This window comes from Diabrotica undecimpunctata, chromosome 6 (assembly GCF_040954645.1).
Source record: "Diabrotica undecimpunctata isolate CICGRU chromosome 6, icDiaUnde3, whole genome shotgun sequence".
NCBI classification, from domain to species: Eukaryota; Metazoa; Arthropoda; class Insecta; order Coleoptera; family Chrysomelidae; genus Diabrotica; species Diabrotica undecimpunctata.
The window spans coordinates 126,865,932-126,893,814 of record NC_092808.1 but is presented as its reverse complement, the minus strand read 5'-3'; the positions used below and the strand labels follow the sequence as shown (position 1 = coordinate 126,893,814).

At 32.4% G+C, this 27,883-nt stretch overlaps 1 protein-coding gene and 1 long non-coding RNA gene across 3 annotated transcripts in view; one reads left to right on the top strand and one right to left on the bottom strand.

Moving 5' to 3' along the window:
• Positions 1 to 27,883, bottom strand: part of LOC140443867 (organic cation transporter protein-like) — a 122,532-nt gene that overhangs the window by 54,989 nt on the left and 39,660 nt on the right. The gene's annotated exons all lie outside the window — the stretch shown is intronic.
• LOC140443869 (uncharacterized) overlaps positions 1,655 to 27,883 on the top strand; it is a 51,560-nt gene continuing 25,331 nt past the window's right edge. Inside the window, exons 1-2 of the long non-coding RNA XR_011951274.1 lie at positions 1,655 to 7,655; positions 8,678 to 8,954. This is a non-coding gene — a long non-coding RNA (uncharacterized lncRNA). The remainder of the gene's footprint in view (positions 7,656 to 8,677; positions 8,955 to 27,883) is intronic.

The following is a 27,883-nucleotide window of genomic DNA, read 5'->3' as shown; positions in this document are numbered from 1 at the left end:
AGTTAAGTAGTTTCTAGAAACGTACTGGTGTAATTAAAAAAGAGCAGTTTTAAACGTAATAGATCGTTTGTAATGTGAAAGTTTAAATTCAGCGTTTTTTAAGCATAATTCAAATGCCTCATATATGTTGCCAAAACTTAATTAGATTCTAGTTATGGAAACTTCATACTGGCTGGTCAATGAAACAGATCATTGTATTGATCTCATGAGAATCATAAAAAATGGCAAAAATCGCGCCACGTTTATTTATTTAACACCTCTATAAAAACTAAGCTTATTTGCGGCAAAATACAAAAAAGTGCATACGAAAACTGCACTCTTTACCTTGCATCTTGATTATTGTCGATAGGACACTCGGATCAAAAGATATTCAATTTTTACCGTCGAGCTGATACAAACTTTATTAAGCATTGATTTTGCGTGCGTAACTGACATTCAAAATCGACGATCACTTCAATCCTTGTTTCTGAGAGAACGGCTCATTCTACACAAAAAATGCTAATAAACGTTTTTGTTTAAAACTATCTCAGCTACATTTATTATTTAAAACATTTTTTCTGTGGCGTACCTACAGATTCTTGGTAAATCGATTTTTTTTCATTTTATGGTAAATTATTGAAAGTTTATCGAAGAAGTATATATTAATCACAAATATTTATGTTTTACAATAAAAATTACCTCAAATATGACTAAAAAAAAATTGAAAAAAAATTTATGGTTTATTTAACAATTCAATTATTTAAATAATACATATTCGTAATGTACGCAAAAATCAAATACAATTTAAAAAAAGAAACGTCGAAATCCATTAACAAAAACCAGAGATACAAGTTTCAAGGACGGCCAATTTTGAGGAACACATTTTTGAAGCTTTGCAAACGATTCCATTAAAATGCAATCTTTATCGAATTTTGCACATTAAAACTTTAATGCATTTTCTTTCAGATGACCCTAATAAGATCTCTTTAGTTGTGATAAACAATGCTGCTATCAATTAAAAAAAAAAAAAGGAATAACTTCGTCCCAAATTGTCTTAGGTTAACTTTTTTTTTAATTTGTAAAAAATGCAGGTTTTCTAAATATAAAGAAATAGTTTTCTTGCAGGTAATGGTTAAAAAGTTATTCTAATTGTTTCAGAGTCCCTGAGTCCTCCATTGTTCAACCTGATTATAAATGAAATAAGAAAAGAACTAAGATCTAAAAAAGGATACCAAATGGAAGAAAAACAACTTAAAATCCCTCTGAAAAATATCTTATAGCAAATGTCAGCTTTAGCTTCCCGAACGAAGCCTGTAAAAATTTTGTGAAATTTTCTTTGGGTGTATAAAATTTGGTATGAAAAACATATATTTTAGCAACATAAAAAATGTTAAAACAGCGAATCCTTCGTCTATTTGAAGCATTCAAATAGTATTCTTTATTATAATTATAGTAGACAGATTACATAATCCATAGAATTCCGGTTTATTTACCACAATAAAATAATAAATAAAAAAAGAAGATTTTAAATTGTTTCTAAATTAGAGATAAAAAACGTGACTTTAATTAAATTATAAAATTGTTAATACCTACGTTTTTAGCGTCATTATATCAGGAGATAAAATCTCAACAACATATCTTTGAGCAAAATACAACTTATAAGTTTGTAACCGTTTCAAAAGATAAAAGAAAATCATTATAAATTTCAATAATTTTTTTTTAAATAAAACTAATAGCCCCATCTATCTGTCAAGTACCTACCTGTAGCCGACTCAAGGATTCTTCTGTAATTCCCAAATATATCCGGTAGATGAGCATATTTTTCAACTTGTCACTCACGCCCAATTTCCAGATTCAGGCGCCATGACAGCGCTTCGCTCTTTTCTGTTAAGACCGTCCAACCGTTAAGACGTGTTTCCAAAGTGGGTCTCAATTCAGAGGTGAGTTAATAAATCCTTTTCTTGTCCATATTTCAGTTCAGATAGATATATTATTTTTTTAGACCCTTATTGGAGAGGCTATAATGCTGATATTATATTTCTAATACTCGTCGCAAGATAGTATTGCTATGGAGTTATTCCAGATCATGGCCCAGTAGCAGTATCTTTTTTTGGAATCCCTAACCCCTCTTATCTAGGATGGTGGTGATTTGATATAGTACGTAGCTGAATCAATGGTTTATTTGGTGACTGATTAAATAAGAAGAGAAACAGAGCAGATTAAGGTTGTACCAATTTTTATTATACCTACTTTCAAGACAACAGAAATGATTATGAACTCAAAAAAAAATGAAAATATAGTGAAGTGTTCTAATTTAATTTAAAGGTTTATTTTCTTCATTGTTGCTAGTTGATAAATAACTATATTATTTTCAATGTAAACAAATTTCGAAATTTGGGGTTAATATATATATACATTCATTTTCTTTATAACCAATTCTTAATTTAATACGATACAAAGATTTTTTGTTTATGATAATGTTAACATAAAATAATATTTTGGAATCCCTTTGGGATGACGTAACTTTTAATGTTTTCTTTTTGTTCATTGCTAAGAAATAATAAAGAATAGTTTTCTTGTACACTTTCAATAAATCTTAATTTTTTTTTTTGCTCTTCCCCTTTGAGGATAAACCAGGGGTGGCGTCCAATAATAAATTATAATTTCATATTATCTAATTGTGCTTGAATTTAAAATACGATATAGTTTCTATAACCCCGCCCTAATTCTCTTCGACAACGAGCGATTCTGGCCTTGTAATATTATTGTAGCACGGCAAGTGTTACATAAATGGCGCGCCAATCGTGGAGCGTGTATCTTCATTATAAAAACAACGTAATATGTTTATGATTTCTGTTTACATTTCGTATTTTAGACTCAAGTTGTTTGTGTATTTGCTTTTACCCAATTTTTGTTTAATCAGTTTAACTGGTACGATTTTCGTTTTCCTTTAATTTAATCTTCGTAAAATTGCGTAGAAATATTCTCGTCGTATTTTTAATTTTGTGAAATACATAATACGTATTTGGAATGTTTATTACGTGTGCATTTTAATGGTCGTATTTTGAATGGTAAGATAATCGTCTGTTTATTCCCAGTCCGTCTATGTAAACATTCCATAAGTGAAAAATGAATTTTGTTTATTTCTTTTTTTAGTGGTTAGATTGAGTGAAACCTTGAAATTATTCCGGCTAATATGTCTCAACAATTTGTATATATTCTAGTCCTCAATTCATATGCTTTGCAGTTCAGTCTTTTTGTTTATAGGAACCATAATAATTATATTCCTCAATGTGTTTATTTTAAATAAACAAAATGGCTTTTAGCGTTCGTTATTTGAAAAATCAATTAAGTGAATTTTATTTCTTAACCTTGATTCATGGTTTTTATTTGCGGCACACAGCTGGGAATTATACCTATATACAGGCTGTCCCGACCTACGTAATTTTAAAATGTGTTATCTGGATTTTTGCAGAATACTTTTTTGGGTGTTTTTGATATAATATCTGTTATCTGTTAAATTTTCTTTTTAATTTGTTTTCGTTTATTTTAAAAATTTATTTTTTCATAGTTTAACTTTTTCGTACTTTGAAAAGAAAATTTTATTTCCTGAAAAGGAAAATGCTTTCTATATTTTACAGTCCATGGTTCTTTTGTTTTAAAAGTATAAGGAAGTAATGATATGACTTCGTTTCTCTCTGCCTAAGGCGTCTTTGTTGAGAATATAGAGCGGAAATATTGTTATTTTCCTTCTGTTATGTTAATTTTATGTCTTTGTGTGGTCAGATGTAGTAGAAGTATGTTTTTGGTACTGGAATTTATTGTTATTTGTGGTTTTACCTTTTTTTTCTCGAGATGTCCTGTAGGACGTACAGGCACGTGACCTGTATTATTGTATCTTGAGTTATTTGTGTGATGTCAGACTGTTGTATACGCAGCAGCTTTCTTTTTTTGTCGTTGACATTTTTGCGGTCTTCTAATAGTTTATTAGACCACATATATCTTTTTGCTTTGAGACTTTTGGCTAAGGCTCAAAAGCTTTCATTTATTATTTTGTGTTCATGATATGGCACAAGTGAGGTTGAAGTAGTTTGCTGTTGTCTATTGTGACTCTTTGTATAAACAGAGGTGAAACAACCCGCTGCCGCCTATTGTGAATTTACCTTTTATCTTTATGTCGACGTTAAGACCACGTTTGTTTAACAATTGAAATAGTTCTGGTACTACCGTTAAATGACCCACTGAGAATTAAAAGTTTATATTATTTTGACTCTGTTAGAGTTCTGCTAAAGAATGGTAAACATTTCTTTGTGATTTGTATGACGACCATATTGGATTCAATTAGGTGTCAAAAATGTTTTACTGTTCAACCTTTTTTATTGTTATGGTGTGTTACATCCAACATCATGATTTTTTATTATTAACGATGGACTGTAATATTTTTCTATTTCTTTGGAAAATGGTAATGATTCTTCCGTTCCTTTTAAGTCTTATCGTAAGTTTTTGTTTCGTGAAAGACTTTGACGATTCTTTTTTTGTTTCTTTTGGAAACATCAGTCTTAGACTGAACTGTTTGTGTAGCGATTGTGGCTTGTATGCCATATACCCATTTTCTTTCTTCTTCTCCAAGATTGTGTATTAACGGTTTGGATTTATTTTCTTCTTTTGTCCTTTTGCCAGTCTTCTTGCTTGGAAATTTTCCACTGTGATCAATCCCAGAGGATATTCTTATGGAACTATTGGCCATCCTGCCTTTCTTCTAAAATGTTCAGTCCATTCTTAATTTTTAATTTTTTAGTTGATTCCCTTTACGCCTTTGCGTACTTAATCTTTGCTACCTTCTCCAGCGACTATTCAATCCCTCAGTGGCCCGTGTACAGGAAGAGTTGCGCTAACGCGAACTTTATCCTGGAGAGGATTCGTTTCCTTTCCAAATTTTTTTGGCGTGGGGTCAGTACAGCACTGATACCCTAGTACTTAGTACATTGAATACCACTTTGCTTCGGCAAATCTGTCCCTTAGTGCTTCTTTCCCTTCAGGAAGTTGACACGTTTCAATTTTTTTTTGAGCTGTCTCGACAACCCTTGTTTTATGTCGGTGGTGTTGACTAGTCAGGGAGCATCCTGCTATAGTCAAGTGGATTAGTGGACCTATCCCTATTCCAATTAATAATTTTGTGTATCTCAGATGTTGTCGCAAAGAGACGAGCCTCTGGAAGTAGTGTAGGAGACTCCGCACGTCGATCTCCAGAGCAACTCAGTTTGGCTCGCACCCCAGTTCGTTGAACTGTTTTACTTTTTATTATTATAATATTGATCATTTATTGTGTTCAATATGTCTATATATATATATGTGTGTATATGTGTATATGTGTATATATGTGTATATATATGTATATATATGTGTATATATGTGTATATATGTCGTATTTCTTTTCGACATAAATTTTATTTTTATCTTATCTTATTCTACTTCGGTATTATTCTCTCTCTAGTTTGTATTGATCGAGATCTTAAGTTTATGCTAACCCGACCAAGAACCTATATTGATTTTAAGGGTGTTTGCAAAATTTAATCTCATTTTATTTTTAGAATGCCTTGGTAGAATGTGATATTTTTATGCTTATGTTAGTTTATATTACAATAAATTGTACATACCTTTAGTTGTCTTCAAGTGGATACAAAATTCAATTTATCTTATTTTACGGATTTATAAATCCAAGTAATTTTTTTGGTAGCTATACCAAAGATATCAAGATTCCTCTGTCTAGTTACCAATGATAGTTCATTATAGTATCTGTTCATTTTGCCTAAGTTTTACTCTTAGTGTGAAGACCTTCGAATTTCGACTCTCTATTCGAAACCCCCCAAAATAATGTTTGAAAAGATTATTGCTGTCTAACATCCTATATTCTGAATGGCCAGACACTGAGGAAGGCTAGGGATGAAGTAAGCGGATTCCCGCTAGTTGACTCGTCGGAATGATAAGCCATTCATAATTGTATTTCAGTAATAAATCTAGAATAACAGCCTCCCGCGTCAGGAAACTTTTTTTTAGTTCTCCAATACCTGTTTAGTTATGTAATCTAGAATTATTTAGACCCTACCCGAAGTTGACCCTACCCGAAGTTGACCCTACCCGAAGTTGACCTACCAATGTTGTCCCTATTATAGGCGGATGATACACGTTAGTTATCACAAATTCTAGTTGTCATACTAATAACTAAACATCAGCCTTTTTTTTGTTTCTAAATATAGATGTGTCTTACAGAAATTCTGATGTCTACCTTTCCCAGTAAACTTATTAAGGCTTGTCTTTGTAGAACTTTAATGTACCAAATTTTGAACTATTAGTAACTCTTTCCTTTTATTTGTGTATTTCTAAATGTGTCTATAATGACGCGCTGCGTTATTACCTTATGTTATTCGTGGATTAAGTCATAGATGAAAGACTCTATGCTTCCGAACAAACGATGACACATTTGTATTTTGTATTTTATGGCGTTAATGATACGATTGTATTATTATTCTTATGTTATTCGTGGATTAAGTCATAGATGAAAGACTCTACGCTTCCGAACAAACGATAACATTATTTTTTTTGTGTTTTATTGTGTTAGGTCTCATAACGACTACGCAGTAAATTATCTGTTTTGTATCTTGGTGACAACACTAGTATGTTTTGCTTTATATTACTTATGAAATTTCAAATAATAATATCTTAATTATATTGTTTCGATTGAATGCGAGCATTTGGTCTCAAATAATGATTTGTAAATATGTTTTGTTTTATTCCGCTTTGTTCATGATATTGGTTATAGGTGAAATACCCTATGAATTTTGAGAGTGAGAATGCAATTTTTTTTTGTTTACATTTTTATAGTTGAGTCATAAATATTCTATGCGTTCTGTTTCGCTTTGTTCTGAAATCTTTGAATTGTTCCCACGTGAGTTGTGAAAGAAGGATTCTGTGAGTCCAGATTGTAGCTACATTTGTCCATTCTGTTTGTCTTACCTCTCCGTATATCTATTTCCACTTTTGAAAAGGTTAGTATGGTGTGCCACCATGCCTAGTCCGATTCCACGCTGGTACCCAGTTGAAATCGTGGGGAGGGCTGTGTAACCGTTTCAAAAGATAAAAGAAAATCATTATAAATTTCAATAATTTTTTTTTAAATAAAACTAATAGCCCCATCTATCTGTCAAGTACCTACCTGTAGCCGACTCAAGGATTCTTCTGTAATTCCCAAATATATCCGGTAGATGAGCATATTTTTCAACTTGTCACTCACGCCCAATTTCCAGATTCAGGCGCCATGACAGCGCTTCGCTCTTTTCTGTTAAGACCGTCCAACCGTTAAGACGTGTTTCCAAAGTGGGTCTCAATTCAGAGGTGAGTTAATAAATCCTTTTCTTGTCCATATTTCAGTTCAGATAGATATATTATTTTTTTAGACCCTTATTGGAGAGGCTATAATGCTGATATTATATTTCTAATACTCGTCGCAAGATAGTATTGCTATGGAGTTATTCCAGATCATGGCCCAGTAGCAGTATCTTTTTTTGGAATCCCTAACCCCTCTTATCTAGGATGGTGGTGATTTGATATAGTACGTAGCTGAATCAATGGTTTATTTGGTGACTGATTAAATAAGAAGAGAAACAGAGCAGATTAAGGTTGTACCAATTTTTATTATACCTACTTTCAAGACAACAGAAATGATTATGAACTCAAAAAAAAATGAAAATATAGTGAAGTGTTCTAATTTAATTTAAAGGTTTATTTTCTTCATTGTTGCTAGTTGATAAATAACTATATTATTTTCAATGTAAACAAATTTCGAAATTTGGGGTTAATATATATATACATTCATTTTCTTTATAACCAATTCTTAATTTAATACGATACAAAGATTTTTTGTTTATGATAATGTTAACATAAAATAATATTTTGGAATCCCTTTGGGATGACGTAACTTTTAATGTTTTCTTTTTGTTCATTGCTAAGAAATAATAAAGAATAGTTTTCTTGTACACTTTCAATAAATCTTAATTTTTTTTTTTGCTCTTCCCCTTTGAGGATAAACCAGGGGTGGCGTCCAATAATAAATTATAATTTCATATTATCTAATTGTGCTTGAATTTAAAATACGATATAGTTTCTATAACCCCGCCCTAATTCTCTTCGACAACGAGCGATTCTGGCCTTGTAATATTATTGTAGCACGGCAAGTGTTACAAGTTTTAACCTCCTTCTAGGAGCACTGTTCAAATTTCGTATCACTTTTTAAATGCTAGGTCTTTTATTACGTGAATCACGTCTTTAGTCTGCTTATCAATTATATTAAAATCCTTTCTTTGTGGGCAATTTTAATTAAGAAATACAAATCGCCACAGAACTCCCACCAAAGTTTAAAAGATTAGAGAATGTAAATAACAAAAGCCGGTAATAATAAGTATATGGTTTCGTTTTCAGTATGTTGCGGTTTGAATAGAAATAATGTTGATTCCTTAGAAAATATTATAATAAATATTTTATAGTAACGTTAACAAACAGTTGCTAAAATAGAGTGAAATAACTTTTCTGTTACTTCAGACAAAATTACCTACACACAAAATGTAAAGATTTTTCTTTATTTCGTTATTTTTATATTCCTTTCAAAATTTCCTCAGGTATTCTAAAACTTTACTTTTTTTAGTTAGAAGATTTTTCCTACCAACGAAGTCCCTAGTATGATAAAATAGAATTCTAGAACGGCTTATGCATTTCAGGAAAATTAGAAAACAGGGAAGCTCAGACGAACAGAATGAAGATAGGCATAAATTAAGTCCAGAGGAGTTGGCCGTCCGTATGAGAGAGAAGGCCAATTATTTTCGGAACTAATAGCTAGATAATGCCAGTTTACACTTGGTAGTCTTCTGTTCACGGAAGCCAGTAGGAGCACGTGAGAAGTTAAAGTAAAATTAAATCAAAAAGTACGTAAAAACCTCTTTTTTGTTTTTAAAAGTGTAAAAAAATGTACATGGGTCCACTTATATTTCAATATCCCATCCCCCGGAGAAATAAGGAGAAATGACCATGCGCAGTTTGGTAAAGATGGCCCTATTATAAATTTCATTTTTTATTTTTAATTAAATATTTCCCAGTTACATGGCGCGGTAATTGGACAGAAGAATTACTTAAGGCTGCTATTCATTTTGTTAAAAATGGAAAAATGACCATCTACTCTGTATCTAGAACCTATGGCATTCCACATAAAAAATTTGAACAAAGATACAAAAATGACAATGAAAAAAAAAGGACCTATGGGGCCATCTTCTATGCTTGGAAAACGAAATAGACAAAAACTTGTTACTCATATAAAAACATGCAAAGTAAAGGTTGCCCATTGACTATTGATGATGTCAAGACAATAACATTTCATTTTGCAGAACGACTAAACATACCTCACAGATTCAACAAAACAATTAAAAAAGCTGGTTATGATCGGATGCAAATATTTTTGAGAAGAAACCTGATTTTAAAACTTGATTTTATTTCAAGTTATTAAAGTAGGTTTTGACAGATAATGACCTTATGTGATGAGCAAATTGTATTTTCAATATGGATGAATCAGGTCTGCAATTAAATATCCGCCCAGGACACGTTTTACCCGAAAAAGGATCAAAAGACGTATCTACGATAAGTTCTACCGAGAAAGTAGAAACTATTACTGTTATTGGATGTTGCAATGCCGAGGGAACTTTACTGCTACCTGCTAGCATTTTTAAAGGTAAAAATAAAAAAGCTGAATTCTCAGACGGGATGCCTTTAGATTCCCTTAATGTCAGAAAAATCAGTTTACATTACATCTGCACTATTTTTCGAATGATTTAAAACCACTGGTCAAAGTTTTACTGCTGTTAGATGGCTATTCTACCCACTGTAATTCAGTAGAAATGTAAGAATGTGCAGTCGCTAATGATGTCATATTGTTGTCTATCTCAAGTCAAACGTCGCCTTGAGATATATCTGTGTTCAAATCTTTGAAAAGTCATTTTTACTAAGTATTTTTATTATTTTTACTTACTTATTATTGCTAAGTAACGCTTGGATAAAAACTGCCCCTACTGCAAATACTATAGCAGGCTTTAAAGCTAAGGAAAAGTTTTCCCTTTTAACCCAACTGCTATAGCGGAGTACACTTTCATTAGCAGCTTGGAAGAATCCAACTGTATGTCAAAGCTTATTACCAGTCTCAAGTTCACCCTTAATATCGATTGTTGAAAATTCAATACCCTATGCCAACAATGAAACATCTATGTTTGAAGCAATATCGAGTACATCTAAAATGCAATCTGCTGCACAGAAAATGATCTAGCTAATCAATCAATACTACCTGGTTCTTCCAAAGAAATTACTCCAAACTGCAAAAGACTTACGACAAGCTACAAATCAAGTAAAATAACTTTTAGTGCTTCTAATGGTATTGTTGAAAAACTTAAAAAAAGATTTTCGCCCTCTCAAATTCTGAAAGAAATTTCACCAATATACCATAAATCTGTTAAAGCTCGTAATCTAAAAGGGAAAGCACGTGAATATTCTTTTAACTTCTGAATGTCATATAGATTTAATAAAAGCCAAAAAACAGGATAAACGCCAAAAAGGGAAGATATAAATTTAAAAAAAATAAAGGTAAACAAAGGGAATAAGACTGTTCAGATTATGGTAACTAGAAAACAAAATGTTGTTCGAAAGATTACAGGAAGCAGTAAGGACGAAGAGGGACCAATACTCTTTGATTCAGATACTGATACCGAAAATAAATAAAACAACTGTGCTTTGTGTAGGGAAAATTATTAGGCTACCCAACTTATTGAAGACCGAGTACAATGTCTTATTTGTTTATTTTTGATTCATAAAAACTGTACCGAATGACAACATATGTTCTAAAAAGGGGAGCAGAAAATCAGAAAACTAAAAGAGTGAAGTAAACTATTTTTTTTTATTTTATTCGATTAAAATTTGTCAATTACTTTGTGTTCTATTAATACTTAAATGATTAGACTGGTTTAAAAAAAAATTTTCGAAAAAAAATACCACTAGTTTGAGTTTTGTAGGGTCTGACAAAAACTACGGCCATCTCCCCCGGACATACCCTAGTGGGGCTGAGCGAGTTGAAGATTAACTAAAACCAGGAAAATAAAAAATACAGCAATAGCACAGTCGTTTAGAGACCTGAAGTGCAGACCTGGTGCAGATATTTATAGCCACCACAATCCAGTTGCAATTTACTTTTAGACTCAAAAGGTTTCTGAAAGTCAAACAAGAAAGATTGGCAAGAAAAATTGCTATTGTACTACTAAAAAACCCCCCAAAGAAAGAAAGTGATAGGTCTCAAAGTAAAGAACTGTAAACGATAGACTTAGTACAAAATAAATATATTGAAGAAATGTGGGGTGCTTTAAAATTAAAAATAATCGAAGAAAAAGACATTGTATTTAGAAAAAATGACAAGTAAAAAGAATGAATAACACACAATTAATGTTCCTAATGAATTAGAGGTGGAAGTATAAAACAAACTCAACTGAATACAGAAAATTTAAAAAACCGTTACGAAAAAGTTCAGAGAAGTCAGAGAAAACTGAATGTCTACACAATGTCAAGAAATCGAACTTCAGGAAAGATATGATACCTTTACCGTTCACAAGAAAGTTATAAAAAAACTTACAGGAAGATACAGAAAGAGACAAGAAATAATGCTAAGAAATAATAACGAACTCATTATAGGAATAGAGGACAAATTTACGAGATGAAACTTACGCTTACTACATCCAAACGACTGCAGTATCTCTGATTAGTATGTCGTGTAGCCTCTTCGTATATTGTATATTGTGGTGCTGATCCCGAGCCTAAGAGACTGGGTAGATTGTCTGTTTTAGGGCGTATCTTCATAGGTTCAGAAAGACAGATACAGATAAATGCCTATACTCCGAATATTCCGAGATTGTTACTCACACAATGCTGGAGTGTAATAGATGTATAGTGGAGAGAAACAGAATGTATGAAGAAATAGGTATGAACCCTGTGACTGTAAGAGAGATGATCGTGAAGATGACGGGAAGTACGGAGGGACGGAATAGTGTTCACAATTACATCCAAGCAGTCATTAAAAAGAAAGAAGAAGAGAAACACCAACCAGGCCAACGACAGAGATAAGATCTAATTACTATTTTAATTGAAATAAGCCGCAATTGAAGGTTAAAATAAGTTTATTGACGTTTGAATCTTTGATCTTGCACTGATAACTTGTTTATACTCCAACAATGAATAGAAAAAAGAATAGCGGCTGATACCGAAGTACATCCAGCCTTCATCGACCTAGAAAAGACGTATAATACAGTTCCAAGACTTAAATTGTGGCAAGCTTTACAACAACTCGACATTAGTCCATACCTTTTAGAAATAATCACAAACGTATACAGGGATAACACTACTTACTTAAAAATCGGAAATAGACTATCAGAACCAATAAAAGTAACTAAAGGACTAAAACAAGGATGCAGTATGTCACCTTTACTTTTTAATTCATATATTGAGGCAGCCGTCCAAAATTAGAAAAACCACTGTCAGGGAATAGGAATCCCCATAGGGAATGACGTACTTTGTGAACTTTGCGGATGACCAAATCGTCCTAGCTCAAGATTCTTATGATCCAGAATTATTTATGATAAAGCGTCCATACAGAGTTTATGTAAAATGGGGGGGGGACAAGTCAGCGTAAAGAAAACAGAATATTTAGTTATCAATTCAGATGCAAGATTTGAAGTGTTGATAGGCGAAGACGTGAAAATCAAACAAGTGGAAAAATTTTAATATTTAAGTGCACTCATTGATAAGAATGGCTTGAGAGAAACCGAAATTAAACACCGAATTAATCAAGGACGTAAAATTGTAGCATGTCTGGACCCCTTATGGTGGGATCGCAACATTTCCAAAAGGAACAAAAAGAATAGGGCAAACCATGGTTGAATCAGTTCTTTGTCATGGCTCTGAAGTATGGACAATTAATGCAGACCTGAAGAGAAGTTTGTTGGCAGTTGAAATGGATTATTTGAGAAGAAGTGCAAGAACATCAAGGCTGAAAAGAAACACCAACGAATCTATAAGAAATAACATGAATGCTACAGAAACGGTCATTGACAGAATAGAAAGAAGAGGTTCAAAATGGTTTGGACACCTATTGAGAATGCCTGACGAACGTTGACCCTAAAAACTTTAGAAATGGAAGCCCCCTGGAAGAAAAAAAAGAGGTAGACCTCGACGCTCATGGAATGAACGAATTAGAAGTGCGATGGAATCGAGAGGTTTGGAGGAGGAGCATGCCTTGGACCGGGAGGATTGGCGGAGGAGAACGGGAATACGGCGATAGCCGTCTGCAAAATGTATTGTATTTACAAGTTGGATTAATGTCAAACGTCAATAAACTTATTTTAACCTTCAATTGTGGCTTATTCCCATTAAAATAGTAATTACTTTAAAATGACACTAGAAAATAGCTTCAGAACAATAGATAAGATCTAGATAAGAGAAGGGAGTGTCCAAAAATGTCGTCAGCCTTACAGAGGCCACCCCACTTTCGGAGTACGGTACGTGCCACAGTCAACTGCGCACAAGTAAGAGAGGGTGGTTTTAGTTGGTAGGCAGGATAATAGATACCTGAATCTTTGGTACTGCTATCTTTAGTACTTTAAACTAAAACCCAAATTTTAGGGACTCAAAATAGAGGTAGCATAAAAAAATTTCAAAACCTCCCCCCCTCGGACAAATTCTGGGTGCGCCACTGCTTTGAAGGCTCAGAACCATTTTGCGGTATCACCTAATATGCAGTAAGAAATGAAATACAAAAGTAACTAGAAAATGTCATAATAATGAATGGAGAAACCTACAAATAAACCATATAATGAAAATCATTAGCAACATTAACAGGAAGCTTTCGTCTAATTTATTGAATCTTAGCAAAAGAGATCAAAAAACGATCACCGAAATAGTTGATTGGACACTGAATACCAGAAAACAAGAAAATGTGAAATGGAAGAAGAAGCTGCCGTACATATATTAGTGATATGAGGAGTTTAGGTTCAAAGGTCCCATGATCAAGTGCTAGATATAGGATATATAATTAAAGACGAAAAATAAGAGGGAAGGCAATCATCACAGCCTATAAATCACCAGAAGTAATGGAGTGTATTACTACATAATTTTTGTAGTCCAAGCATGAACTAACGTGAAGTTTTTAAGACATAGTTTCTTTAATCATTTTTTCTTCCACATCATATTCTTTCTTTCTCTGTTTCAACACGCTTTTTAATGCAATTGGTATAAATATAAACAGGCTGACGAGAACTTTAAACATATTTTCGGACACACGGTACACAGCCAAAAAACTGAAGCTCTCGTAAAAATATGACACTTTTATATAGCAATTTGTTCTGCAACGAAGTTTGTGCAAGTTATTGCAGGTGTATGGACTCTTAGATTGTTATCCTCGAAGCGTAAACTATTTATCTAAGTACATAAAGTTTTCCACCAAGCGTCACAGTAATAAATAATTTACAAGAGAATTTTTATGGTTTTCTTATGTATTTGTTATTTGTTTTTATATGTCATCAAATAATTGCACAATATAAACTATTTTTATTGAAATAAGAAATTGATTAGCAGAACTATATTTTTTATTTAATAGTAGATGTTTAATTTCTTTAATTTAATTTTAATTTAATTTATATCAAAACAAACTGCTTACTAAAGTAAACGTATATATCAATTGTCTAGAATATAGCTTGTAGAATGCGAGCAGGGTGTTTCAAAGTTCTAATAGTAAACTTAATAGGTATAATACACCTACAATATTCTATGCATATTGATTATAAGGGATGAATCAAAAGTTATAACATTTAACGATTAATTATTAGATAAAATGTGAATTAACTGTAGATCTCCGCAAAGTTATAGTTTCCTGATTGTTGACAAAGAAAAGGTACAGGATGGGCATTATGATTAAAATAATATGAGTTTTACTCGTCAATCTTTTACAGTTAAATACTTAACGTAGTAAGTTGACATTGTATTCGAATTTAACTGATTCTTCTTCTTTCAGTAAAATATTATGTCCTTCTAAAGTTGGAAATTACATTGACGAGTTTTTGAAAAAGTTTTGCATTCATCGAATTACTTAGCGGCGATATAGTCATTTCAACGCGTTTCCAATTTTTCGATGCCGTCCTTAGAAAAAGATTTCTCTTTGTCTTCAAAATAGGCTTTAGTTTCGACGATTACTTCCTTACCAGAGCGATATATCTTGCAACGGAGCATGTTTTTTAGTTCGGAAAAAAGGTGGTAATCTTTGAGGGCCAGATTTGGAATATACAGTTTCACCAATAGTTTCACAGTTTCACATAGTTTCACAGTTTTTCTTCAACAAATGAGACATTTTCTTTGCGATTTCGGTCTTAAAATGCTTCAATAAACCAATATAGTAGTAGTTATTGATTGTTTCTCCATGTTTTAATGAAAATAATTCCTTGTGATGTTTGTTGCGTCTTTGGTTGCTTTAGACGGCTTTCTACGGGTGCTGTCCACTCAGATAACTGCCGATTTGATTCCGGAGTGAAGTGATTGATCCATGTTTCATCTGTTGTGATCCTTTGTGTAAAAATTTCGACTTATTTTGATTAAACACTTCCAAACAGCGTAAAAAAATCAATTCGTTGTTGTTTTTGCGTTGGTCCGAGAAAACGCGGCACCCATGTCAACTATCTATTGTACCTTCACTTTGCAGTTTTCCATAATAATATTCAGCATTTTTTTTATGTTTTCGGGAATATCTGCCTCACTTGTCTTACCAGAGCGCTCAGCATGATTGGTGTCGGTTAAAATACGTTTAATGGTTGTAATCGATGGAGTACGTTCGCGGTAACACTTTTTGGACTTACAGCCATTAGACGGTATTTTTTTTATCCAATAACAGTGATAAATAAACAGCTTAAATCAAAAAACAAAAGTAGCCTCACTTCAACCACCTTAACTCGGTAAAGAATAATCCGAAAGACATTTAGGCCTACAACTTGTTGGCCGACGTTATATATTATACGTATTATAAATTATATGTGTATATATATATTTATACATTTATATATATATATATATATATATATATATATATATACATGTATATATATATATATATATATACATTCATAATATAATAAAATTCACAACCTGTCTAATTTTATTTTAGTAGCTTAGTTAATTGCTATCATGTACAGCTGGTTCCTAAAATAACCTATACGACTCTTAAAGCGTATTTTGTAGAAAATTGAGCAGTGTATTTTAAAGGATAAATACTTATTTTTTACATACAGTCACGGTCACTGCCAAATCTTAAAATTTGTCAGATAACTTATTAATGAACTAAAAATCTTCTAAAAAGGGCAAACTTGAGGTGTATAGACCAGATAATAATAAATTTAATCCTCTATATGTTGATAGATATCGAGCAGATGGTCATTTTAGCGCCAATGTTTGGGAATGGATTTCATCTAGAGGATTGGGAATGGTATGACGTATTGATGGCAGGTTTATTTCGCAGACTTATCTAAATGTTCTAGAAAAAAATCATGTTTCCCAGAAAATTATTTTATCCTCCAACAAGATAATTGTCCTGTTCCCACTGCAAATATAATAAACCAGTGGCTCCAGAATAACAACATCGAAACCTTACGATGGCCCAGCTACAGTCCAGATTTAAACCCAATCGAGAATGTGTGGGGGGCTATTATAAAACGGCTGAATCGGCGTAATTTTGTACCTCAAAATGCTGAAGAGCTGTGGCACGGTAGGTATACAACAGGATTGAGAAGAGCTCTCTCAAGAAGACAATTTTATAGTTTCTTTCACGCAGATGGACCGAAGACTGACGAAGCTGTTATCAATGCTGACGGAGATATTAAAATATATTAATTTTATTTTTACATACCTAAATTTAGTATAGTTTTGGTCTTTCAAACCTTCGAGAGTTTCTTGGTCTCCCCACTTTTTATTAACAGAAAAAATGTGGTTCTGCTAAATGGGGTAAAATGTTTCGCTGCCTCTGATCTCTGATAGTGCCCAGTTATCTTTTAATTTGGTTACAATTCTTGCTTTAATATTTTGTTGAGTTAAGTCGTTTGTTTTATTCCTTAATAATAATAAAAATAATAACAACAACCCTATTTTATGTAAAAATTTATATCTTCTTCTTCTTCTAATGGCGCTACAATCCTTTGTGAGTTTTGGCCTGCTTAACAATGCTCTTCCATTCTGACCTGTCGGATACTTTCCTTCGCCACTGCCTGATGTTCATGGTTTTAAGATCCCTCTCTACGTCGTCTATCCATCTTTTACGGGGCCTTCCTCTTGTTCTGTTTTCTTGAGGCTTCCATCTCTGGACTACTTTTACAGCTCGATTATCTGGCATTCTTTCTAGGCGACCAAGCCAGTTTAGTCTTTGTGACTTTACAAATCTAAAAATATCTGCGCTCTGCATAAGTTCATCCAGCTTGTGGTTCATTTTAATTTTCCACGAACCATCGCTGCATTGGGTTGGTCCAAAAAATTTTAAAAATTTATATACTCTTTATAAAATGCAGGAATTCAAAATAATATTAAAATTTAGACCTTAATAATTATTACAATTTATGAATTAACATATGTAATCAATTTTTTGTTGTTTGTTTGTTTATTTTATTATTTGTCTGTCATAATAAATATAAAATAATGTCAGACCAATCATCTACACTGATCAAAATGATCAAATCTTACTAAGGGTCGTATCAGTTTTTTTAGGAACAAGCTGTACCTTATACATGAACATGTATTGACCTTATTTTCTGAAATTTTTTTTTGAAGTTAGGTTCAAGATCTATTTAGCCAGACAATTGATTGGATAACTAAAATCAATTAACTTTTATACTTCCTTTAAATTTATATCAGACAATTTCCTATTTCGTTCATTCACTCAATTTCCTAACCTTCCGATTGAAAACAATATTGGTAATTGAACAAAAAGGAATGAACAAGGACACACGCTTCACACTAAGGTGACCTTCATAGCGTTTTTTATTTTTAAATAAACAATACAGACAACGGTTAAAAGTAAATGACATAAAAGGAAAGACAGTCGGAAATACTAAAACTAATGTTTGAAAAACTCACATAAAAGCTATCTAATAGGTGGATTTAGACTACTTAAATAGACAAGAGAGTCTGTGACAGTATGATTTTTTGTTGGTGGGAGATGGATTGAAATAAAAATTGTATGGCTTCTTGATTATACCGACATTAAAACATCCAGTGGTTAAGGTCATCAAAACTGCCATCACATTCACACGTACCTATTTCCGAAAGTTTTATTTTATAGAGGTGTGCGTTCACTGTAGCATGTCCAAAAAGGCATCTAACGTACATTGTATACATTTTCCGAGAGATGGAGCTTCTCTCATTTGGGGGAGTAGATGAAAAAGTGAAATATACACTGCAGTATGTATTTTTGCTACTCTTAGTAAAGGATTGTCACTCAATTTCCCAATTAAGTCTAACATGTTTCTTCTTAGCTGTAAATAAATTCCATTTGGGAAACTCGTTGCATTCTATACTCACTAAAGTAGCATCTTTAGCCAAATGGTCTACTTTTTCATTGCTTGGAATATTAGAGTGACCTTTTACCCACACAAAGCTAACAATTCTTCTTAGATAACTTAGGACCCTTAGCATTTCAAGCGCATCTATAATTATTAGTTTATTGGTATATAAATGTTTAGAGACATGTCTTAATGCGAGGAGGACGAAGTATGTATCCAATTCAAAGACGACAATGGCTACCAATTCAGTTGTGAATATTGAGCAATGTAATTTTAATTTATACTGAAAAAAATCCTGAATATTGTCTATGAAAATGGCATAACCAGCAGACGATTTTGAGCTATCGGTATAAATTTTACAAGTGTGGTTACAGTCTTCCAGTTTATCCTGTACTACTAGATCTTCGTCAACTATGTGAAGGAATTACCACAATAGATATATATTCATATAGTATATAATAATTATAGCCAAAGAATTGAATCCCTTCTCCATCGAATGGATAATATGATAGATTGGGCTAGAGTTGGAGAGTTTTTATTTGTCCACCATTTGTTTGTTAGATTTTCAACAGAGAGACAAGATATTTTTAGTAACCAGCTGTTTTGATTATTAAACTGGCATTAAAGAATAAATTTTTCTGCCAAAAATAGACGTTTTATTCTGAAATTAAGATAACAATACATGCACAGTAGGAGACTGTAATTTTGTTGAAGTTTAAAAGATAACCTTTACTGGGTCAAATATTTTCTAAAAAAATACTAAAACAGATTAAAAGCTCAATTTTCTTGTCTAAAGATACTACTAATAATGACATTTTTATTCGTATTGGTATTCGGTCAGCACCCATTCTGTTTGCATGTCCGTACTATGTAAGTTGTATCTGGCGTATATCATCAGTAACATTTCGTTTTCTTTCGAGAATTATTTTTATGTTTTTATTTTAATTTATTCTGGTTGGTACTTTATTTTTGATCCTATGGATTTAGTTCTCTTGCCGGTAGTTTTTTTGTTGTCAGAAATTGAATTGGCAGACCTATATGAGTAAGATTTAACGAGAAACTTATAAATATTCAGCTTTATTTTATTGTTTTCACCCATTTTACAACGTTAAAAAAATGGTGAAGACATTGAATTATCCTTGTCTGTCCGTCCGTAAACACAACTCCTCTGTTATTAGAACTAGAATGACAAATGACGTGTCGATAAGAGCTTATAAACCAAAGATGATACAAAAGGTGAAAAATTTGATCTCGGACTTCCGGTTCCAGTAGTGTTTTAAAGTCGTCGAAATAGTACAAGCCATATTATTCAACACGCCTTAGCAAGATAAGAACAAATACATACTTCCGGTTTTTATATCACTTCCGGTTAAAAAGTTGTAACCGGAAGTGCCACATTTTAGTGGTATATTATTATGATCCGAAGTTTAACAAAAATTAGTCAAAATTGGTGAACTCATATATCAATCGACGAAAATATATACGAAGATTTCAATTATCGACTTCTGGTCTACTTCCGGTAACGTTATGTGACAACCTAGGACTTACTTGGCTCTGCAAAGTGGTATTGCTTGGTTTGTCGTTCGCCAGACGTAATTGGCTGAAGTATTAGCGTGTACCTGAGTCTTCCAAATCTCTCGTAAGCTCCTTGAGTTATATTTGCTTCTGGGTGAACGTCGTGTTTCACCTTACCACAAAAATATTCCTAGTACAAACCTCTTCATTTATAGAGCTGGGAATCCATATTCGTTGGATCAGTAACACTAGCACTCTTTAGAGTACGTACTGTGATTTGACGAATAGTGATTGCTGATTGTACAGGGTGTACCTGATCTGAAGTGTGTGCCATATTCGAGCTTTTGCTACTTATTTCGGAACTCTTGAGTCGCACATCAGTGCAGTTACTATCCTTTCAGGTTTTGAACTCTTATAAGACTGTCCACCCTTCCAGTTTCCTGGAAGCCTAGGTTTTAGAATTAGCGTAGATCCCAAAATTTCTAAGTGGTGAGTAAGTTATTATTTCTTACTCATCCAGCTAATTCCAATACCATCGAACCAGATGGTCATCTGCTTGTTTTTTGTTGTCAAATGGTTTTTTTAAAGGTTATATTTTAGCTTCCTACATACATATACTTAGTAGCATTAACTGCTAGTCCCCGTTTGATGTAATTTTCAAATATTTTTCTGATCATAATATGTTCTATATAATCATATTAGTATTATATCCCTGGACAAAAATTATTGTAATGGAGACTCTAAATGACATTTTCTTTACAACTGGAATAGAGCTTTATCCAGATACCTTTATACGTTAATAAGGATATCCCTTTATACGTTAAACAAAATTGAAGACATACTATACCCTTAAAGTAATCTCTTAGTCACCTTAAAAGTAGAGAGCAGTAAGTCTTTTGTTTGAGGGTTTCAACTACTGTAATATTGACTGGAGCTTCATCCAAAACATTAAAAATGTTATTGTCTGTATGCGTCAATGAGAAAATATTGTCATTTATAGCCTTTCTATGTTCCTGTAAAGATTTCAAAGAGTGTCATTAACGAATACTCCCCTATATTGGGCGCACCGGTCTTTGGAACCTTCTTACAGATTGTTGCTATTCACTGGGATGTCATTCTACAAGAATTTTATTTTAATTTATATACATTTGAAGAGTTTCTGTCACTTAATGCATTTTAAAATATTTGGTGCTATGTGTAACGAGTAACAAATGAAGACATTCTGTATTGACTATTTACTAAAACTTTGTCCTATGGAGGACTTTGTCGTTTATCTTGACAAATCTATTTATGTACATTCGAATGGACTAAAGATACGATAACTTGAACTCCGGAGTCTGATAAATTTTTTAACGCAATTAGTTACGTCTAACATAATATAAACAGAAAAATAAAAACCGTATCATTGGATGGATTTTTTTTTGATATTGAATAATAAATATTATTATTCCTGATTATCTCTTTACTGTAAAACATTGCTTTATATATTACATATAACGTAGAATCTTAAAAGTTCGACGTTTGTTATTCCAAAAAATTCAGTTTAGACAACAAACATGTTTTCCAAAGGAAAAACATTTTGATCAGTGACAACAGTGCAAAATACAACAAAATTGTTTTTACGTTTGTAGCTTTCTACAAACTGTAGGTATAAGATTTAATAATTCGGTCTACAAAAATTTAAAGTTCAACTAAGATAAAAAATGTTATAACTTTTTTTAATTGTAACCAAGTCTACAACCTAAACAGGTCTCAAATAGCGCCAACTGCCATCCAAAATCTTTTTCACATGAAGAGGAGAACAAAGGAATTCCGCGCAGTGGGTAAATCCGCACAATAAAGTAACTTAATATTGTTCTGAAGCTATTTTCTTGTGGCATTTTAAATTAATTACTATTTAAATGGGAATAAGCCACAATTAAAGGTTAAAATACGTTTATTGACTTTTCAATTTCCACTTTGGAAATCGTTCTCAAAATACAAACATTAGTAAATTAAACAAATTTTGTTTTTTGTTACTTAGTGAAAAATTCTTCTAATAATTTAATATTATCTGACTCATCTATATTGACAATTCAGACATACCTTATACATTTTAAAGTAGACGACTTTAAAATGATATTGCCAATATTGTTGAGTTGCGTTCCTGGGACGACTTTACTTATAAGATAGTTCATTCGATTACATGAAATCAACTTTAACTTGAGAATATCCGTCAGAAAAGATCATAACATGTAATTCGTCTTTAAAAAGACAAATACATGCCATGATGACAGTAAAATTCTCCTGTTAGTGATTCACTTATTCATTAGAATGTTCACTTATTCTAACATTTAATGGTCTTGATGTTTCACCTAAATAAAACTGATCGCATTCACAAGGTATTTTATAAATGCAATTCTTTGTCCTTTCTTGTTCATTGTTAGGTTTGGTTTTGGACAAAATAGATCTCAACGTGTTTGTTGTTTTGAATGTTGTTGAAATGTTGAATTTATTTCTTATCCTTTAAGCTTTTCAGATAATCCTTTTATGTATGGTATTGTTATTTTCCTCGTATTATTCCTTGCATATGCTGTAGGATCTCGTTCTAAGTTGTTTTGTTCTATTCGATCGATTGTTGAAAATTCCTTATTTATAAACGATAAAGGATAATCATTTTTTAATAAAACAGATGTTAACAAATGTTTATCCTCCAAGAACGAATTTTCGTTAGAACAAGTAATTTTGGCTCTATCGTATAAGGATTTAATAATTCCCTTTTTAATATTAATATTGTGATTTGATTTGAAATTTAAATATCTGTTGGTGTGTGTTGGTTTTCTATACACCTCAGTTTCGTATCCAGTATCGTTCTTAGAGATTAAAACATCCAGAAAAGGTAATGTGTTATTATATTCCTTTTCCATGGTAAATGTTATTGTCTCTTCTTTATCGTTTATATCATTTAGGAATGTGTCATATTATATATAAAATGATATATATAAAATGATCCTCATAGATCATAGTTGTTGGACACATTCCTAAATGATATAAACGATAAAGAACAGACAATAACATTTACCATGAAAAGGAATATAATAACACATTGCCTTTTCTGGATGTTTTAATCTCTAAGAACGATACTGGATACGAAACTGAGGTGACTCACAATGAACAAGAAAGGACAAAGAATTGCATTTATAAAATACCTTGTGAATACGATCAGTTTTATTTAGGTGAAACATCAAGACCATTAAATGTTAGAATAAGTGAACATCAATCCTATATTAAAAATAGAGAATTTGATAGATCTCAAATCTGTAAACACGCATGGGATAATGAACATAGGGTTCAATGGAATGATTCAAATATAGTCCTAAAAGAAACGGATGGTAAAAAGAGAAAAATTAAAGAAGCGGCTCTAATTATGCTAAATGAGACCAATTGTGTCGCGAATTCCTCGGCAGAATGTAGTAGGATCTGGTTACCCATATTGAAAGAGGAAGTTATTAAGAGGAAAATACCAGTATTGGTAAGTCAGTAACATATAGAGAATACATCATTTATGTTTTTTAAATAACAAACATATAAAATCGGAATTTGGTGTTTATTAAAGGTAAACTAAATGCACGATCAAATACTTACCATGTCGGGATAGTATTATGAGGTTTTTTCCTGGTTTTTCCCTCATAATTTACTATGGAATCACTAACAGGAGAATTTTACTGTCATCATGGCATGTATTTGTCTTTTTAAAGACGAATTACATGTTATGATCTACTCTGACGAATATTCTCAAATTAAAGTTGATTTCATGTAATCGAATGAACTATCTTATAAGTAAAGTCGTCCCAGGAACGCAACTCAACAATATTGGCAATATCATTTTAAAGATGTCTACTTTAAAATGTATAATGTATGTCTGAATTGTCAATATAGATGAGTCAGATAAAATTAAATTATTAGAAGAATTTTTCACTAAGTAACAAAAAACAAAATTTGTTTAATTTACTAATGTTTGTATTTTGAGAACGATTTCCGAAGTGGAAATTGAAACGTCAATAAACGTATTTTAACCTTTAATTGTGGCTTATTTCCATTTAAATAGTAATTAATAAAGTAACTAGTAAACTGTTACATATGATGATAAACTGTGCCAGCCAACTCTCCTAAGCATCACTTCCCGCTGTCGGGAGAACGGGGAATTCCGCGCAGTGGGTAAATCCGCGCAATAAAGTTACTGGTAAACTGTTACAAAACTGTGTCAGCCCATCTCTACTAAGCATCACTTCCCGCTGTCGGGAGATCGAGGGAATTCCGCGGTGTGTAAATCCGCGCAATAAAGTAACTAGTAAATTGTTACACATTATGATAAGCCCGTCTCTACTAAGCATCATTTCCCGCTGACTTCGTGTGGCTCCAGACGCTGGGCATCAAATTTAGAGATATGTTATGAACTCGCAAAGAGTAAGCTGTAATTTCATAGATACACGTGCGCTTACAATTACTTGACGTAAGTGACAAATTTTATAGTTAAGTGCAGTATGGCATTTTCTCTAAAATATACATAGTTTTTAAATAATTTGCATATAATTGCCATTAATGTATCTTTAATAAACTTTAAGTATAATGACACAAATAGGTTTTGGGCAATTCCGAGAAATCGGAGTAGAATAATTTCACGCAGCGCGGATTTACGCCATAGTGAATGTATTTTAAATTTCTGATGCCAAGAACTTACCATAGAAAAAGCAATAAATTTAGCTATGAAGAATGACAATTCTGGATCGATGTAGACGAAAGATAAGGAAAGTTGGTCGAAATTTTGGTATACCAGAGTCGATCACGAGATATATAAATTTTCAGAACGTTTCAGAATGGAGATCAAGCATCTTAATATCTCTCTTCTAAAAGGAAGACAAATCGGACCCGGAAAATTACAGAGGAAATAATTTATTAAACACAACACTCAAATTAACAACCAAAGTGATAACAAATAAATTGAATGAAATTATAACACTAGCAGAAGAACAACAAGGTTTTAGGTCGGGAAGATCATGCACCGACGCTATATTTATAATGAGGCAAGTGCACGAGAAGTCATTAGAATACAACAAACCGGCATATCTATGTTTCGTGGACCTTAAAAAGGCATTTGACCGGGTCAAATTAAAAGATGTTATCCACTTACTGAATGCAAGAGACATACCTCTAGGAATAATCAAAACAATCGAAAATATCTACCAAAACAACACAATAAAAGTAAAAGTAGAAAAAAAAAACTAACCGACCCTATTGAAGCTGGTAATGGGATAAGACAGGGAGATTCCCTGAGTCCTTTATTGTTCAACCTGATTATGGACGAAATAATAAAAAAAGTAAGAACTAAAAAAGGATACCAAATGGGAGAAAAACAACTTAAAATAATCTGCTATGCAGACGACGCAATACTACTCTCTCAAAGTGAAGATGATTTACAACGTATGCTGCACCAATTTAATATAACCGCCAGAAAATTTAACATGTTAATTTCCCCAACAAAGACAAAATGCATGGTTATAACAGCAAATTTACTAAGATGTAAATTGGAGCTGGAAGGTCAGATAATAGAACAATTGATGCAGTTTAAATCTCTAGGCATCACATTATCTAGCTACGGAAAGCTCGAAACCGAAGTGGAAGATCAAGTGAATAGAGCAAACAGAGCCGCAGGCTGCCTAAACGAAACAATATGGAGAAATAAAAATATCGGGAAAGAAACGACAGGCAGAATTTACAAAACAGTCATCAGACCAAATAGTCATCAGACAAATAATGACATACGCGGCAGAAACAAGACCTGACACAGAGAGAACAAAAAGGATGTTAGAAACAGCAGAGATGAAAACACTTAGAAAAATTGATGGTAAGACACTATGGTACAGAGCTAGAAGTACAGATATACGACATAGATGCAAGGTGGAGAATATCAAAAACTGGGTAAGAAATAGAAGAGTAGAATGGAACGATCAAATAAGCCGAATGACAACAAATAGAGTAGTAAAGACGGCAAGAGACAATTCCCCAATAGGAAGACGATCAGTAGGAAGACCACGCAAACGATGGAATGACAACTTACTGGAGGCACATTGAAAAACAGACAGAGTCATGTCTATATAAAAAGAAGAAGAAGAAGAAAAAGAAGAAGAAGAACGTTTCAAAAGTCAATAATATATTGAGAACATATATTATTTGTGTTTTAAAGTCACATTTGATGTTAATATTGAGAGTACACAAATTATAAGACAAAATACTTAGCATGTTGGGATATTATAATGGATTTTTTGATTAAAGTTAATTCTAGTGTTCTTCAGTTTAATATTAATTATATGAGAGTAATCTCAACAAACAAAGATAAGGAAAACCTAGAAATTACGAAAAAATTTCTAAAGGTATTAAGAATGCTGAAAACCTACTTATGTTATTAGTAAGAAACAATTTAGAGACGCAAACAAAATTATATATACTGTAGTAATCCGATCAACAGTTCTTCTCTATGTAATTAAGACATGGATCCTATGGATGTAGAAGTTAGATTTGAGAGATGTGAACTAAAAATAAATTTTAGAGGGATTTTTTAAGAATGGATGGAGATATCTTTCGAAGAGAAACAAACCACAAAGTTGTGGAAATGTACAAAAAACTGATGACAATTTCGACCATTTCTTAAAGAGAGAGACTAATATTATATATGTATATGTATATGTATATATATATATATATATATATATATATATATATATATATATATATTATATAGATATACGTATATATCTTCTTCTTCTAGTGCCGTCTCCACTAATGAAGGTTGACTATACCCATTGCAAATTCGTCTCTATCCTCTGCTTTTCTTAAGTCTGTGTGTTTAACCCGGCCCAGTCGCAAATGTTTTTTAGCCAGAATATTTGTCGTCTACCAGGACCACGTTTTCCTTCGATTTTACCGGTTATAATTAATTAGCTGCAACAACTCTTACTTATCATTTCTAAGTATGTCCCCAAATATGCTGCCTTTCGTTTTTTAATTGTGGTCAAAAGTTCTCTGTCTCTTCCCATTCTGTATAGCACCATTTCGTTCGTAATACGATCGGTCCACGGTGTCTTCAAAATTCTCCTAAAAAGCCACATCTCAAAAGCTTCCAGTTTTCTCATTAATTCAACATTAACAGTCCAGGCTTCGACACCATAAAGAAGAATGGAGTGGATATAACATTTTACCATTCAATATCGGATTTGCAGATTAAGTATTTGGTTACTCAGAAATTTCCTCATTTTCAAAAAGGCTGCTCTTGATTGCACTATTCTTGAGCGAATTTCTGATTTCGGATTCAAATCTTCCGTAATCTAGACTCCTAAGTATTTCATTTTGTCCACTTACTCAATATCATAATTTTTTATCTGGATCCTTGTACTGACTTTGCCCCTCTTACTGATAACCATAGTTTTTGTTTTCTTTATGTTTATTGTTAAAACAAACTCGTCTCCAGTATCACAAATTGTGTTTAGTAACATCTGCAGGTCTGTCTCACTTTCAGCGGTAATGACTGTATCGTCAGCATAACGGTTTATATTTTCGCCATTTATCTTGATCCCTTCTGTACAGTTTTCAAGTGCTTGCGTAAATAACTCTTCGGAATATATATTAAATAGTAATGATGTAAGTACACAGCCCTGTCTCACTCCTCTACTTATCTGTTGCGCATCCGTGCTATT